Source organism: Lepidothrix coronata, unplaced genomic scaffold, assembly GCF_001604755.1.
Source record: "Lepidothrix coronata isolate B3197 unplaced genomic scaffold, Lepidothrix_coronata-1.0 Scaffold2, whole genome shotgun sequence".
Lineage (NCBI taxonomy): Eukaryota > Metazoa > Chordata > Aves > Passeriformes > Pipridae > Lepidothrix > Lepidothrix coronata.
Genome location: NW_016690182.1, coordinates 14,299,472 through 14,315,104, shown reverse-complemented (window position 1 = coordinate 14,315,104; position 15,633 = coordinate 14,299,472). Strand labels below are relative to the sequence as shown.

The window sequence follows — 15,633 nt, the reverse complement described above, 5'->3', positions numbered from 1 at the left end:
GAGGGGCCCAGAAATTAAAAGATCTAGCAATTGTTGCTTTTTGTTTTAACCCTGGAAGAGGCTGCTAGACTGGGAAAGCAGCTAGCTAGAGTAATCAGCTTGGCACTTTTAGAGGAAAACTTCAGAAACTATAACTGCAACAACTGAAAAAACCCTCAAAATACGTTAAGCCTGAAATAATTTCTTCTGTTGTATGTATTTGCTTGGAAAGTGAATACTTAAAAAGACCCTGAATACTCCTTATTCATATAGATGATTATTATATAAAGACTCTGCCAAGTGTTTAATCTATTTGCACACCCTAAAGACTGCACTAGAAACCGAAGGTGCCGTTCCACTGAATATTTTCTGTAGTATCAAAGCCATCTAAAAAACTTCCTGATACCCTGCACCCCATCTTCCCCTTTGCACCTTGTGTGTGCCCTCGTGCTGCAGTTCCTCTCTGGAGCACTCCTGAGTCTCTGCTAAAGACTCAGAGTATTTCCCCCCAGAACCCCTGATGGCATCAGCTCCTGCAAGGGATTCCTACACAGGCCTCTGCAGAGAAAACAATTCTCATTTTAAGTACTTTTACTGTGCATGTTTATCTAGCAGTTGTGAGTTATACCACTGAAGCCAATAATTTTCCAGTCCCCTCTAAAGTTTGCCCAGGTTTTTATGAGGACAACTGCTTTTTCCTGTAAAACCTCAGATTTGCGTCTGCTCTTTGCATTTGTAGCCAGAAAAGGGGGAAAAGGGTTAAGTACTCAAGTGCACAGCGTGCTACAAACTGTCTGTGCTGGTTCACAGAAAGACTCCTGCACAGACCAAAATGGGGATTAATTTCTTTGAAACTCTGACCTCTGGCAATCCCCTTAGGACTGGAAATACAAACACTCCAGGAGGGAAGAGTTCTGTGAAGCATTCCCACCTCCAGACCCACGATATTCCTGAAGCATTCCCACCTCCAGCCCCAGCATTCCCACCTCCAGACCCACGATATTCCTGAAGCATTCCCACCTCCAGCCCCACACTGTACCTGTTGGTCTGGCCCTTCTCCCACGTGTCTCATGGTAACTGCTGTAGCTAACACACTTTGGCTTAGAAAAATCTACAATAGACAGTTTTACCAGCATTTGCCCATCCATCACTCTCCAGAAAAAAATTTCTGGCAAAACCTGAGCAAGACTTTAATGGATAGAGACTGGATGCCCTTCCAGTGAAATCCAAGAATTTCAGCTTAATTGTTTTAACTGCTAAACTGCCCTTTTCAGCGAGTGGTGCTTGTGAGATAGTACAGAAAAATAATTTTTGTTGTATTTAGGTTAAAAAGTTATTAAACACCCTTCTGGGCACATATATACATGTCCAAAAACGCCCCCCAAAACCAGCCCCAAACCAATTCAGGCCTCCAGAATGTAAGGGTTAAGCTTCTGTCCCCTTAATGTTTGAGTGTTAAATGCTTCCAAAGAGCCTGGAACTACAACTGGGCACTGCACACTCCAGGCTAACTGGCATACAAGTGTTGCTCTAAGGTTAGAAACACTGTCTTTTCACTTCTGGGACCTGGGTTTATTCCAGCTTAATCCAGCTACAAATTGTTGTCTTGCAGAGGCTGCAGCTTCTTTTAAATGCCTTCCTCCTCCTTGCAGTGTGTAACTACCAGCAATTATCATTCTTGTTTACCAGTGGCCAGTTCTGAGTTGTGTCAGTTGGAGTCTTTATGAAAACTACATGAACTGACCCAATGCTCTTGGGAAGGATAAGACAAACTGGCATGGAAAACTGAGAAACTTTCCTGATCCACAGAGGAGTTGAGTATTAAGACAAAGCACAAAAATAAAATATCTGGGTTTGCTTCATTTCTTTGGAAGACCTACCACAGAGTTGTTTCCCCTACCTGATGTAAATAATTGCTTCTGCAATGTTCAGTCATTCAGAGTCTGTTGTGTTAGATTAGTTGCAGGATGATAAAGTACTTTGGAGATAAGTTTATATAGAGAGAAATTAGGCCTATCTTGCCAGAACAGTGACTCAGCCTAATGTGAGAGTTTATAGGCTGTCCTGGTCTCAAAATTCATCCTTCAAGTCTTGGCAACAAGGACTAGGTGAACATTGTGTTCTTCACATGGAGCATCAAGTTTCTGGGCCTTGGCTGCCTGGAACTTGTGCTTGGAGAGGTGCTACTGCACAGGCAATTAAACATCTCACTGCCCAGGGCAGCAAACCTACCTGCTCAGTTCTGGGCTATTTGGTGCATTCAGCAGCAGCAAAGATCCTTCAGGAATGACCACAGGCTGAGGAGATGCTGGATTTCCCAGGAGCATCACGCTCAGGGCTGTCAGGGGACGGAGAGCGGCTGGAGCGGCCGGGGGGGAGGCAGAGTGTGAGGGGGCTGTTCTGGCACACACCAGGCAGGGCCCAGAGTGAGCTGGCTGTGTGAGCCACAGCTCCGGGGACACTGAGGACAACGGCAGGAGGAGCTGGTGTGGAGCCAGAGGAGCTGACTGGCAGCTGGCTCACACTCCACACCTGGCCAGAACCTCTCCCTGTGAGCCGGTGACACGTTCAGAGGGGCACCAGAGCAGGCGCTGCAGTGCCCAAAGCAGGTCTGTCAAGGCTGTGACACACTCACAGACCTGTTTCCTTAGTGGGAGTGCTGGTTCACAGATTTTCAGTTGTCTAAGATATTAAAACATGCCCTCTGCCGAAGCCTCAGCATCTGCTGCAGGCTGACAGGGTGACTGTTGTGTTAAGAAGGAAAAGAGGCAGTGGCAGAAGGGAATTCCCACATGAATGAGTAGAAGGCGAAGAAGCAACTTTTCTGCGTTGTGACTTTTTATCTTCCACATATTTAAATTTCTGATAATACACTATTTTTCTTTCAAATAATAAACCAGAGGCTCATAAAACCATTTTAGGAGCATGACAATAGATTGCTTTCTATAACAGTTTCTACACTGAGCTTTTTTCCTGTAGAATCTCAGTACCTGAGCCCCCAGAACTCTGGTGGCTAAGAAAAGATGGAATAAATACAGCAACATGTGACTGAAGACAGTACACAAGTACATGAAATTGGTGCCCAAACACCTCCCTACTGTCCACTAAAGTCCAGGTACCTGGGAAAGTGTTCTGCAGCTCTCCCATGGAATGGCATTGCCCTTGTTACATTTTCAGTACATAGTGTAACAGTCAGTGAGGGTGGCATTGTAAAAGATGTCATGAGTTTTACAGCAGCCCAGTTTTGCAAGCAAATGGTGGTATCTGTGATAAGAGGGAAGCAGAAAGAATACTGATGTACTGTTGTAGCCTGTAGCCAGTTCAGGGGCTTTGTTTGATGACTGTTACCTGGCTTCAGCCAAATAAAAGCAACCTGATTTCAACCTGCCTTTTTCCCACTCGTGGTTCCTCCCTTTTGTGAAGGTGATTTCACAAGTGTCATTACATATAAAACACATGAGAGAGTATTTATCAAAATGTTTTCTCTGCTTAACTCCTACTGGCTGCACTGGCCTGCTACCCTTCACTCCTACCCTCCCATGCCTGCAGCCAGTAGCTAATCTTTCTTCTAAACCCACATGTGGGTCTATAACATGCATCACTGTGACCTCACCTGTGCATCACAACCAGGCAGTAGCAAGTGCAGAGCTCCCCAGTTACATTGCATTGCAGTGCTAGAAGGACAGCAAAGTTATTTTAGCTGTTTTGTTTAAAAACAAACACAGGTGCCTTTACTATGGGAAGCCACATTTAATAACTGGCTGTTCCTGTGGGTGTTTGGAGACCGCCCCAGACAGAGGAAATGTGAGAACTTGGTTTCATCCACGTCTCCATCCCCTGCCAGGCACTGCCTCTCTGTGCCCCAGCCGTGCTCTTCTTCCCCACCTGCCAAAAGGTTGGGGACAGCTCTGTCATGCTCAGACCCATCTGCAGCCACTGGCACCTCTCCATCCTCAGTCCCCTCCTCTTTTCCTTTAACTGCCTTCTTCCTAAAGGCCTACCTACCCCTCTCCAGTGCTGCTCTGTCCCTACTTCTCCTGGAAGAGAGAATAATAAATTGGACTTCAGTGAACTGCAGAAATACTTTCCATAGAAACTCCAGGAAAACTTTTCGTTTCTCTTACATAGGCATTCCCACTATTTTTCCTCTTTTCTTTCCATTTCTCCTCACCCATCAGCTACACACAGACCTGTCAGGGGTGGATATTTAACCCCACCTGAGCAAGTTTCCCTTGGGGAAAGGCAGAAGGGCAGTTGCTGCTCCAACTGGGCTCCGTCAGCTGGAAGATCACCAGTGAAATCAGAAGGTGCTGAACCTCCCCTCTGATGCTGATTAATGCTCACACTGAGGTCCAGGGAGCTCTTTTACAATCTTAGTGCATATGATCAATAATAACATTTATTTTAACTTTCCAGTGTTCCCCCCAGAAAAAAACCACCTTCACTTTAATGTGCACAACAAGATAAAAACATACAAAATAAGAGGAAGAAGAGTAGTATTTTAGAGCCTGCTTCAACACCTTTTGGTCACACAAAATAAGGCTCATTTGCAAGAATAGTTTACATGTTTAGGCAATTAGGTTGTAAAGCCTTTTAAAATGTTTTAATCTTTGCAGAAGTTTTTTTAGGTTTTCTACAAATTTTGAATGAAATCATGCTTTGTTCCCACACCAGAGACTTGTAAGGATTTATAAGTCCATGAGAATTCCTTTGTCTCTCATTACTTCTACTTGTCTTAAAGTACAATCAAAGCTCAGTTTGAGATGATGATAAAATGTTTATCTAAAGCTTGGTTTGGGATTTGAGCCATAAGAGTATTTGTTTTCTGACATGGGGGCTGTGAAGAAAATACTTTGCTCAAGTCATAGGAGGAGATAATGCAACGGGCTTACAAATATTGTGCTGCAACTTAAAGCTTAGAAAAATGTAGCTGTGAGGCATTCACTGAAATAAAAACAGGAACAATAACAACAACAACAACAACAATGACAACAAAGACCTGCATTTCTCCACATGTGAATGCCAGAGTGAATGTAGGAAAACATGACCAAACTGGAGAGCAGCAAACAAAAAATTTGAAACAGAAGAAGAAAAAAGCTCTAGATCTGTAGCAATATTTGGCAGTTGAACTTGGCACTAGGGACTCAACATGCTTTTGTAGTTAAGAGTGCAAGCTATCCTGTTTGTACCAGAGGAGGATGACTCCTCGGGATGCAGATGGAGGAGACTGAGACTCTCCTCAACAGCCATGTGGGTTTTCAAGTCAGCCTTGAAAAAAAACATTTTCCTGTGGCTTAAATCTTCTCATCTGTCCCGTCCCTGCCTTTGGTTACTGAATCTTCCCTACTCTTATTTTTCCCTTGACTAAAGGGGAAGCACTGGTGTGTGTCAGAGATAACAGCTCAGCCCAGCTGTTGTCACTTTGCCATTCACAGTGTGGCAGTGCCTTCCAGACACTCCTGTTCCAAAACCAGGTTGCTGTTACCTCACAGAGAAGTGTAATTGTAGCACAGCACCTTCCTCACCCCGGGTTCATCAATTCCCATCTGCCTCTAAGGGGGCAGTACCAGATAAACGCCTGAAAACATCCCATATTCCAATTTTTAAGCACTCCAGAAGTGTGGGTTTGTTTTTTGAACTTAAGTATGTTGACAGGTTATAAAGAGCTTTTTCAGCTGTGGGTGGAAGATGCAATAGCAAGTGAAATAATTCTGTTTTCCAAGTGAGGGGTGCAGGTGAATCCAATTCCAAAGCAGAAAATTCAGCTGTGATTTAGTCATTACAAAACCCTTTTGCAAATGCAGACGAGGGGATTCATCAGCGTGATGGTGAAAGCACGAAACCCCCCAGGACACAAACTGGGGGACTGCTCCAATCATAAAAAGGAAAAACCTCACGGGAATTTAATAAAATAACACGATTTTAGCAGCAAAATGCCCGAGGTGTTTCACAGGCGAGTGTAACGCTCCAACCACCCTTCCCCAGCCTCGAGGAAAGCCGTGTGCTCCAGCAACGCTGAGAACGCCATGCAGTGGATTTTCCAAAGGCCAGAGAGCCAAGAACAATATAACATCACCAGGCAGACTTCAAAGGGCAGTGCCTGCGCTCGCTCCTGCTCCTGTGCATCCCCCCAGTGCCAAAGCACACAGGGAGCGCGGGCTCTGCTCAGCAGCTGCTTGGGATGTTTGACAGATTTCCCAAACTCTTACAGCACTTGTAAAAGAAGTTTCCAAGAGAGGCAGCGCTCTGACCGCAGCCTTTACAAGAACCAAAGGTAAAAACAAGAGAGAGGTTTGTTTGTTGACGGACTGACACAATTTGCACACATTTCCTGGAAAAATGCTTCACTCTAATTGTGCAGAATGCTTTCCTGGGGGACTGCAGATGTTCACAGAAGCACAAGGGAAGACTTATTGCTCTAGCAGGGAGTAAAGTCCTTTTGGGAATCATCTATAGATAGTGACAACAAAGACTTGCTAACTCAGTGCAGTGATTACCTTCCTCTATGAGCTTTCACAGGTTGGCAAAACTGAAAACATCCTAATTTAAGAGCAACTCTATTTTTAAAGAAAAATTCATATTTCAGCTACAAAGACTTTTTAAGAAGTGAGAACACTTGATACCACACTATGTGAGCAGCATATTGGCAAAATAAAGACTTACAATCAAAGCTAAAACCCCAAAGTCACAGGAGCGTAGCCGAAATCCTCACAACTCCTGTGATAGTCCCATAAATAACACATTTTCCCAAGGTTTAATGGTGTGGTTCTTACTCTCACACAATGTGGGGTATGGAAGGCTGGGGAAGGGGTGGAAGTAACCCTGCAGGACACACACCACAGGGCTCTGGCTGCTGCCCTGGCAGGCAGGATTTCAGAGTGAGGTCACTGCAAACCCACAAATACGCAGGTTTTAATTTGCAGATTTTTAACAAAGCCCAAAACCTAAACCAGATATGAGTCAAGATCATAAAATTTCATGTGGGTTGCTATTATTATTTATAGTTTACTGAGTTTTAGAAGTGTGTCTGACACTATATGGGAAAGCAAAGGGATAGAACCCCTAACCTAAAAAGAGTACCATGAGCACTACGAGGGCCAACTGATGCTTTGCTACCTGCTGTGGCTGCTACTGAATCAGGGCTGAATTCACAATTTGTAGAAAATCCCAAATAGAGGTGAATGCCATAGAGTTTGGATGAACACACCAAAACATTCACCCTCAACATCCTCATCACTCCCCCAAACATCCCATTTCACTGCCCACTCAGACAGCTGGATGGGGTGCAGCTTGCACTGGACTCCAGATAATTATTTTTTCCAGTTTAATAAAAGGGAGCATCAAAGACTCATTCACACCCACCAATGCCACACGTAGCCAGCAGCGTGATCTGGCAGGGATGCTGCAGATCAGTTGTGCTCCCTGCAAGGCAGCACTTCCAAATATTTCATTAAGGTCAGATCAGTCCTTATGCTCCCTGACAACAATACTGGGATGAGGAAGACTGATCTTGGCCATACTTTTGCTTGATTTTGGTTGTTTTGTCCATTTTCATGGGGCTTTTTCACTTGGCACTAACCTTGGGAGCTCTGGGTTGCATTTACCAGATTGAAGGCAGAAAGCACATTTGCTAAACAGAAGTTCACCAAGGATAATGTCTTTTAATATTAAAGCCACTGATAAAAAAAGTGAAATGCTGTAGCTAATAGAAGCCATATGAGCCAAAGGAGAGAACAGGGTCCTTGAAGGTGCCCTGATGTTCAACATTCCAGAGTTTTCCCACCATCTCTGTCACTGCTGTATATTATTCATCGTTTTCCCTCAACTGTAAAACAGAGAAAGTGGTTCTCATGCTACAAAACTGTTCTGTATTTAATAGGTTACTGGTTTTAAAATGCTTTAAACCTGTAAGCCATATATATCCACCACTGAGACAGTTTCAGTTTTAGACAGTGACTGACATTAGTTTAATGTGTGACAATGTCCATTGGCTTTTTAGAAAAGCCACACCACCAAAGGCATCAAGCCTTGGAGGATAACTCAAAGCTTATAGCACGAACACTGTTAGGAATAAGCACCTAGCCTCAGCTACACTGCTCAAATAGAAGGTTGGTTTGAGAACAAATAGTTTTATCAAGCACAGGAGAATATAGTTGTGTGGCTGAAATTCCCGTGGATCCTTCACCTTGCTCAGACAAATGACCACCATTTGTTTGCAGCCACTGCTCCTGAAAGACCTTCCAAGGACCTGCTCAAGTGCTAAAACATTTTCCATTCACATCAAGAGGGCACCAGAAGAGGAACAGCTCCAGGCAAGATGTGTTTGAACTTTAGAACATGCCTTCATAAAACACTGGAGCTGTGCTCATCCCTTCCTCTGACTGGGAGCACAGGGGGCAGCCCCAGCATGTCCTCACCTGCTGACCCTGCTCTTTCCATGCTGCCTGGGATCTCCTCCTCGTAACCTTCAAACCTCAGAACAGCCATAACCCTGCTCCCAGTCTAACAAATAACTCCAACTGATCCCAGGGCTCATCTGAAACTTCTCCCTCACAGTTTTCCTGTTTCTTTAGGTACTTTGGAGGTGACAATTTGTACTTTCCTTAAACACCCTGCGGGTGTCCAGATTCTCTGGTTTTTAAAACTAACCTGGTCTGCATTGTGGTTTTGATCATATTCCTTCAAAAAATACACATTAATGCCTCGTGTTTAGATAAATGATGAATCTACTTCAAACAGAAAATTCAAACCCTGTATACTTGAAATACAACTTGCCCCAAAATTAATTATCTACACTTGTCCAGCTGGAATTTCACTTTCTTCACACAGTGTGTTTAAGGATAATAGACACTAAAACAATTATTTATACCACAGACTGGAATGGCTTGGGTAGAACAATGAGAATCTTTTAAAAAACATGTTTTTAAAGATAAAACCAACCAGCTTTTCGGCTTCAAATTTAGGTTTTGCAATAAAAGACATTCTACAAAACATTATACCATTGGAAATGCTTTAAAGAAATAAATTGAATTTAGAAAGTTCATGGTTATTTTTGTGAAGGGAAATGTGGTGGGGAGTTTGGATTCAAGATCGCACGACATCATAAGTCTTGGAATATTTGGAATTCTTGAAAGACAGTGGAATTTCCAGAGGACTAAAAGAAAGCTGGTGATGTGCCAGTTTTCTAAAAAGGGTAGGTTGGACAGTCTGGCCAAAGACAGCCTGGTCAGCCTCCCTTCCCAGACAGGGAAAAACAGGGATAACAGCAAGTATTTCAGCCCATGACACTCAAAGAGCATTTACACCCAACCCAAATCAATAGGGGTTCACAGAAAGCTATTTTGGCTGAACTTCTGCAAAAGCTGTTCATCAAGAAGCCAGAAAGACAAAATCAACATGGGAGATATTAAGAAGATTTAAAATTAACTAAGATTAATCAATTGTCTGCATTTAAAAGGAGGATCAGAAATACACTTGCCTGCTGATAATCACGAGTGATTTTGGGACTATGTTAACACACTCTGGTGTTGAAGAAGCATAAAATAAACATTGGCCAAGGATGACTGTGGAAAACATTGTGGGAAGAGAAAGTGGGAAGAGCATGGTCACTGATAGGGATCTGCATCCCGTGGGAAGTGGGGCAGCAGCACCAGCCCCTGTACAGCCAAATCCCAGGTCATACATTCAGCCTACAGCCTTCCTGCAGGGGCTTCCATCTGCTCCACGACCACTCCAGCTCCTTTTCAGGGATCACACGGATAGGTAGGTAATCAAAAACTCTCAAACATGGAATATCCTATATGGGAAGTGTGGTCACACCATCTCTGGGTCTGGTACTGGTGCAGTTGCCACCCCAAGATTTGGCATCGACAAATTCTGACTTGACCTTATTCGTTTTGGTTCAGGATTAATAACTGAACAGGTTCTGGGTAAAGGTGTCTGGGAGTGACATTGGTTTAATTTATTAGAGAGGATTCCATGCTAACATTGTAAGTACCTAAGAGAAGAGGTCTGAGAAATAAAATGCTTTCAAGTGCAGTGGGTAAAAGGTGCACAAATAGAGAGTAAGAGTTGAGGAGCACATTTAACACTCTGGTTACCAACTGTTGGAACAAGTGAAAACAGACTGCTGAATCCGTGGAAACTGTAAGATCAGGATTCTTCTGTTTCAACAGGGATTAATCCCTGTGATCCATAACTGCTCTACATGACCACAATAGCCCACTTTTGACCATAATCTTCATGGTCTATAAATCTTCAGATCATATCACTTTTCCAAACTTAACAAATGGAAGAAATGCACAATCTGGCCACATCAGAGGAGCAGGGTAAACAGAGCATGGGCATCAAGGTTGGCATGGTTACACTGCATTTATTAATGTGTAATCTGGCTTGTACCTCACTATATGCACATGGAACTGTTCCGTGCCATTCACAGGAGGATCAAAGCGAACCCAGGCAGATCAGCTTTTGTTGTCAACATTTGAGTAAAATATAATTTGATATTACCTTCAAGAAAAAATAACATTACATGATTTAAATATTCAGATTTTAGTAATACGGAAAGTTTTTATTACTAACACATGCAAAGAAAATATTGCAATGTTTATGTGAATATCACATGCTTTAATAAACAGCGATAGAAGTTCATATTTGTGTTCATTCTTGTCGCTGGAACAAACCTTCTGTGACCTTTCTGGGATGCAGAGCATTTTAGACGGGTGTTTATAAAGTTCATAGTTCCCTGACAGCTTTGAACTGGTATGAAGGCACACGGGGCAGGACACGGACTTCAGAAATTCTTCTGAAAGATCAAAAGAAAAGAGAAAAACAGCCAGCATCAAACAGGCACACACATAACAGCAAATAACAAGGATGAAGCTGTTGTGACCAACACTAACCCAAGGGTTAGTGGTGAACTCTTAGTCTGAGTGCCCAGAGTGAGGACCCGAACTTGGAATTTCCTGGCTGTCGTCAATTCTGTTACAACTCTAACTTGTTTCAGCATGTTTTCAGCTTTTAAATTTTTTCCCTCCTCTTTAATATAGTCTAAACTAGACATAAAATGGAAAAAATGTACTATTTCCACTGAGCACTGATGCTTTTGACATCTGCTTCCAAGTGTTATTCATCACCACACAGCGCAACAATCTGAGAGCAAGTACAATGTACCTTTTGGAAAAAGTGAGTCTCTGTGATTGCTTCTCATAAAAAAGCCTTGCCCTTTCCCCCAGTAATTGCAGCTCTTGCATGTTCATAAAAGAAAAGCACAGCAGCCCACCTGCATGTCCCAACAAGCAGGAGCTTTTGCACTGTTTCTTTTTAGGGTCAGCCCCCCGCCCCTCAGAGATGGCAAAGGGGACGTCCTTTTTTTGTTCATGCTTAGTTTCCAATAATTCTTTTTTAAAAATCTATTCCCATCCCACAGTGGCATTTTATGCTCACAGCACATTTTAAGTCCAGAGCAAGAAAAACACCAAATAACTTCTGAAAAATCAAAGGTCCTGCTGAGCTTCCCTGTCCCCCAGCGGGCTAAGCTGCATGGCCACGGGAAACCCACCTTGTGTGCCTGCAACTGGCACCACCACGGCTGCAAATACCACAGGAGACAATGCAAACTCAAGAGCAGCGTGTTGGAAAGATGATCCCAAATCAAGGCATTACAAAGGTAAGTTCCCCATGGTGCCTGGAGGAGGGAGTCTGTTTGTGCGTATGGTACTGGGAGGATGGCAGTGACCGTGGAATTATCAGGAGTCAAAGGCCTGGCTGCAAACAAAGCACCTTAAGTGGGCCTGGCTTTGGCAGTGTCATCTGTAGTCAGGGAAGTCATTTTTTCTGCTCTGTTTTCACTGGGGAGTCTTCAGCTGGGAGACAGGGTCCAGTTGTAACCACTGCACTCAGAGATGGACAGATCTCAAAGAGAAGAGAGTTCAGAGGACAGCCAAAGGCGATGCAAGGAAAAATTAAACGAGGTAGATCTCTTTAGAAAGAAAGGAGGGCACAGATGAAAACAGCTTGTGGTATACAACAGACTGACCACTATCTGTACAATCAGAGCTTAATTTGCATTGAAAAGAGTTTAGATTGTATGTAAGAAAAATCTGTGATGTAGACAGAGAAAAACTTAAATTCCTAGCAAATAACCTTAAATTTCCTTTACTAGAGGTTTTTATGACCTGCCAGGCTTTACAAATCTCCCTTTTGCTTCTAGACATCTACAGGTATGAATTTGGGTTCCACACCCACAGAACAGGGTTACCTTCTACAGCATCCAGCTCTTTACATGGAAAGTACTGAGGGAAATGCAATAGGAAAAAATGTTGGGCCAAATCTCACCAGCACGTTGCCATCTAAATCACTGGCCTGAGGTACAAAGACTCCAGATAATGCCATGCTATTGCTATTGTGGTACTGAGAGGAACAACCCCTGAGCAAAAGCACAAGTAGATATTTTTTTGCATTAAAAACTGTATGCAGGGTATAATAAAGTGGGTGTGAATGGGTCCCTTTCCAGGTCTATTTGTTAACGTGGTGCTCATGTGGTACATGTTAAAGGTGGTTGGGTTTAAGGATGATTGATAAGATTCCTGAAAATATTGTTTATAAATCCCACTGAGGTCTGCTGGACTAAGACAGATAGTGCTGGACCTACTCCTCCCCTGAGCTGGCAAGTCATGGAGTTATTTAAATCAGAACAAAGCAAATAGTAGATATTACCATACTAGAATGCTTTAAACTTGTTTCATAAGGCATCATTCCATGTCCATCCTCAGCTCTACGAGTCCTGAAGGCACAAACAGGCACAGGCAGCAGGTGAAGAACAAACATCCAGTGCACGTCCAGGTCCTTTGGTATTTATCCTTATCTTTGACCCAAAGAAATCCAGATTACCCTTGGTCACAACTGAAATAAGTGGGCGAAAGGAAACTTGAACAAATGAAAGGAACATTGAAGAGACCGTGAATGCACCTGCCTTGTACAGTGCAAATAAGTAGAACGGTAACTTTTCAAAAAAAAATGCTATAAATCTGGTAGATAATACCCTTCCAAATGTTTTTACTTCCAAGCATCTTTTATCCTGAAGGTAGAATGAAAAACTTGACTTTTTTCTCCAGCTGTTCAGTTTTAGATAATGTCACGTGAGATTTATGAATTGACCACTCTTTGCACCTCAGGCTTCTGTCTGCAGTGTGTATTAGTAATAATCCAGAACTTTTCTGTTTTGTCTAGATAAATTTGAAATAACCTGCAGCTGGAATTGGCTCTGTAGGTGTTGGTCCATCATGGCTCCATCAAGAAGCACTTCAGAGAGAAGGAGCTGTTTGTAACTCTCCCTTTGAGATCTCCTCTGTTTCCACACAAACTGAATTGTCCTTTGTTGAATGCAGGCAATTAAGGATGAGTCACATAGAAAAGAAAGATCTGACTCTGCACAGTTATTCTCTCTCTTGAAGATAATACTTGATTGATACCAGTTCTAAGCATCATTCAAAAGGGGTAAACGACAGGAAAATTAAGGTCACAGCAGTGATGTTTGTCATTGGTTTTTACTCTCTGCACAGAACTGTCATTCAATTCATTACATGAAGTCTCTGCCTTCGTGCTCTGCCAGCAAAAGCAGAGAAGTGTGGGAATACCTGTGGATCTCCTTTGTCCTGTGTAACACACCGAAGTGAACAACCTTCAGGTAAAGAGTTTGTAATTTTTTTAAATACAAAGTACCAGAAACAAGTGATGGCAATTACCATTGGTAATTTAATAGATCTTTACTTGCTGATGTGTTCAGCAGTAAAATGAATTTGGACAATTTCTGTGACTAGTCATAAGTCAAAGCCAAGGCCTGGGAACAGCTGCTCTGGTTTCTCATTGGTCTTGTGCAGGACACTCACACACACGGTGCTGCCAAGACCTCAGCCAAGGTCTACAGACATCCAAAAAGTTATGCTCAGTGTCACTCCTTTGAAAGAATCTGGGCTCTGACCTGGGGTGCAAATTAACTTCAGCATGCTCTCAGCAAAGTGCTGACATGGAGACATTACTTAATTCTTGTACAGCAAGGGTGACTCGTATGGATCATTTAGGACTGTCAAAACAAACTGTTCTGTGACTAAGGACTTGCTCCACATGAGCTGTGCCCGCAGGATTAAATTCTTGGGGAAGAAACCACAAGCCTCTTGCTCCTACATCTGGGGAGCAGGTCAATTTAAAATCCTCTAACACAAATATAATGTTCTTTTTCAATTTTCTGTATTAATTTTGAAATTAAGCAGTTCATTTATCTATATTTGGTCTCCACTCAGGAATAAAAACCTCCTATGCTGGCAAATCCAGTTGTATTCCAGGAGTTCTGATGCTGTTGTGAAAGCTACTGACAGAGTGGCTGAATCCAGAACATGCTGTAGGGCACAGACAGGTACAGAGCAAATCCTGGGGTCTGCACTGAGAACTGGGATCCTTTCTGAAGGGCAGAAACAGAGGGATTGAGTTGGTTTGCAGTGAGCAGCAGGAGCTGTTCTCCCCCTATGGGGAACACACAACTCTCCTGCAAACAGTTTCCAGGCAAACACAGACGAGTAAAGGCTCCTTCTGAAGTACAGACAGAATATTTTTGCTTGAAGAGCTTGCCAGACTTTAATACAAGAAAGAAGGTGCTTGGCAAAGTCACTAAAGGTGGCACATAGAACAGACTGGGAACTGGCATTTTTATGGAGTATCAGCAAAAGTTTTGGATCTAAAAACCCAAACAACTCCCTTTGGCCCAGGGCACGTTTCAGGGAGTGGGGGAAAAAAATAAATAAGTAAATAAAAAATTTAGACCAGACTAGCGGGTTGATGTGATGTTTTGGTTTTCCTCCCAAGAGATTCAGGTTGTTGATGATGCTTTGACAGTGGAGGTACCTGATCTCAAACAAGTCTCTGCATTAAATCCTCCAAACAAGAAGTGGCTGGAAATGCCCCTCAGCACACACGTGTTCACCACACCCCCTGAGAGTCTGCAAAGGTCCCAGTGCCCCTGTAGCCAGAGAGGATAGAGACATTTGCTGGAAACAATTTTATTTTGCTTACTAATTCAGATGTTCTGTTGGTTTTGATACCCTTAAGAGATCCCCTCCTACTGCATAGTTTAAATTACATCGATTAGGGACAGGGCCAGCACTTCCTAATGGACATGGCACAGATCTAATAATAGACTTCATTGTCCTGAGACAAAGTGAACACCATTCTTCTCTTGTGTGAACCTCTGAGGCCTGTACTGTTAAGGTGTCCATAAAGCACAGCTGGACAAAAATGTGAACTTTCTGCATGTTGCCTTTTAACGGAAATTTGATGTTTCATTTCTGCACAGATTTATTATATAGTCTACAGAATATGCATCTAGCACCCAGATGTGAAGCTGGAACAACTCTATCTACACAACTTTTAACAGGTGTTAATCCCACCTGGATTTTGCAATCTACAAAGACAGTGATTCTCCTTAAATAATCTATTCCAGTGAACAACTATCAGAGTTTTAGAAAGTTCAAAAAATTTCTAAACCTGGAATTCTCTTACCTATTGTTTTTTATTCTTTTTCTTTCCTTAGAGCAGTACGTTCACTGCCTTCTTCTTACAAACACACATGTATTGCCTCCCCTCAGCCACCACTCTCTAAAA

At 42.9% G+C, this 15,633-nt stretch overlaps 1 long non-coding RNA gene across 1 annotated transcript in view; it reads right to left on the bottom strand.

Moving 5' to 3' along the window:
* Nucleotides 1–11,703: 11,703 nt before the first annotated feature.
* The window catches only part of LOC108498239, an 81,310-nt gene continuing 77,380 nt past the window's right edge, over nucleotides 11,704–15,633 (bottom strand). The window contains exons 3-4 of the long non-coding RNA XR_001875122.1: nucleotides 12,697–12,763; nucleotides 11,704–11,959 (exon numbers count right to left, since the gene is read on the bottom strand). This is a non-coding gene — a long non-coding RNA (uncharacterized LOC108498239). The remainder of the gene's footprint in view (nucleotides 11,960–12,696; nucleotides 12,764–15,633) is intronic.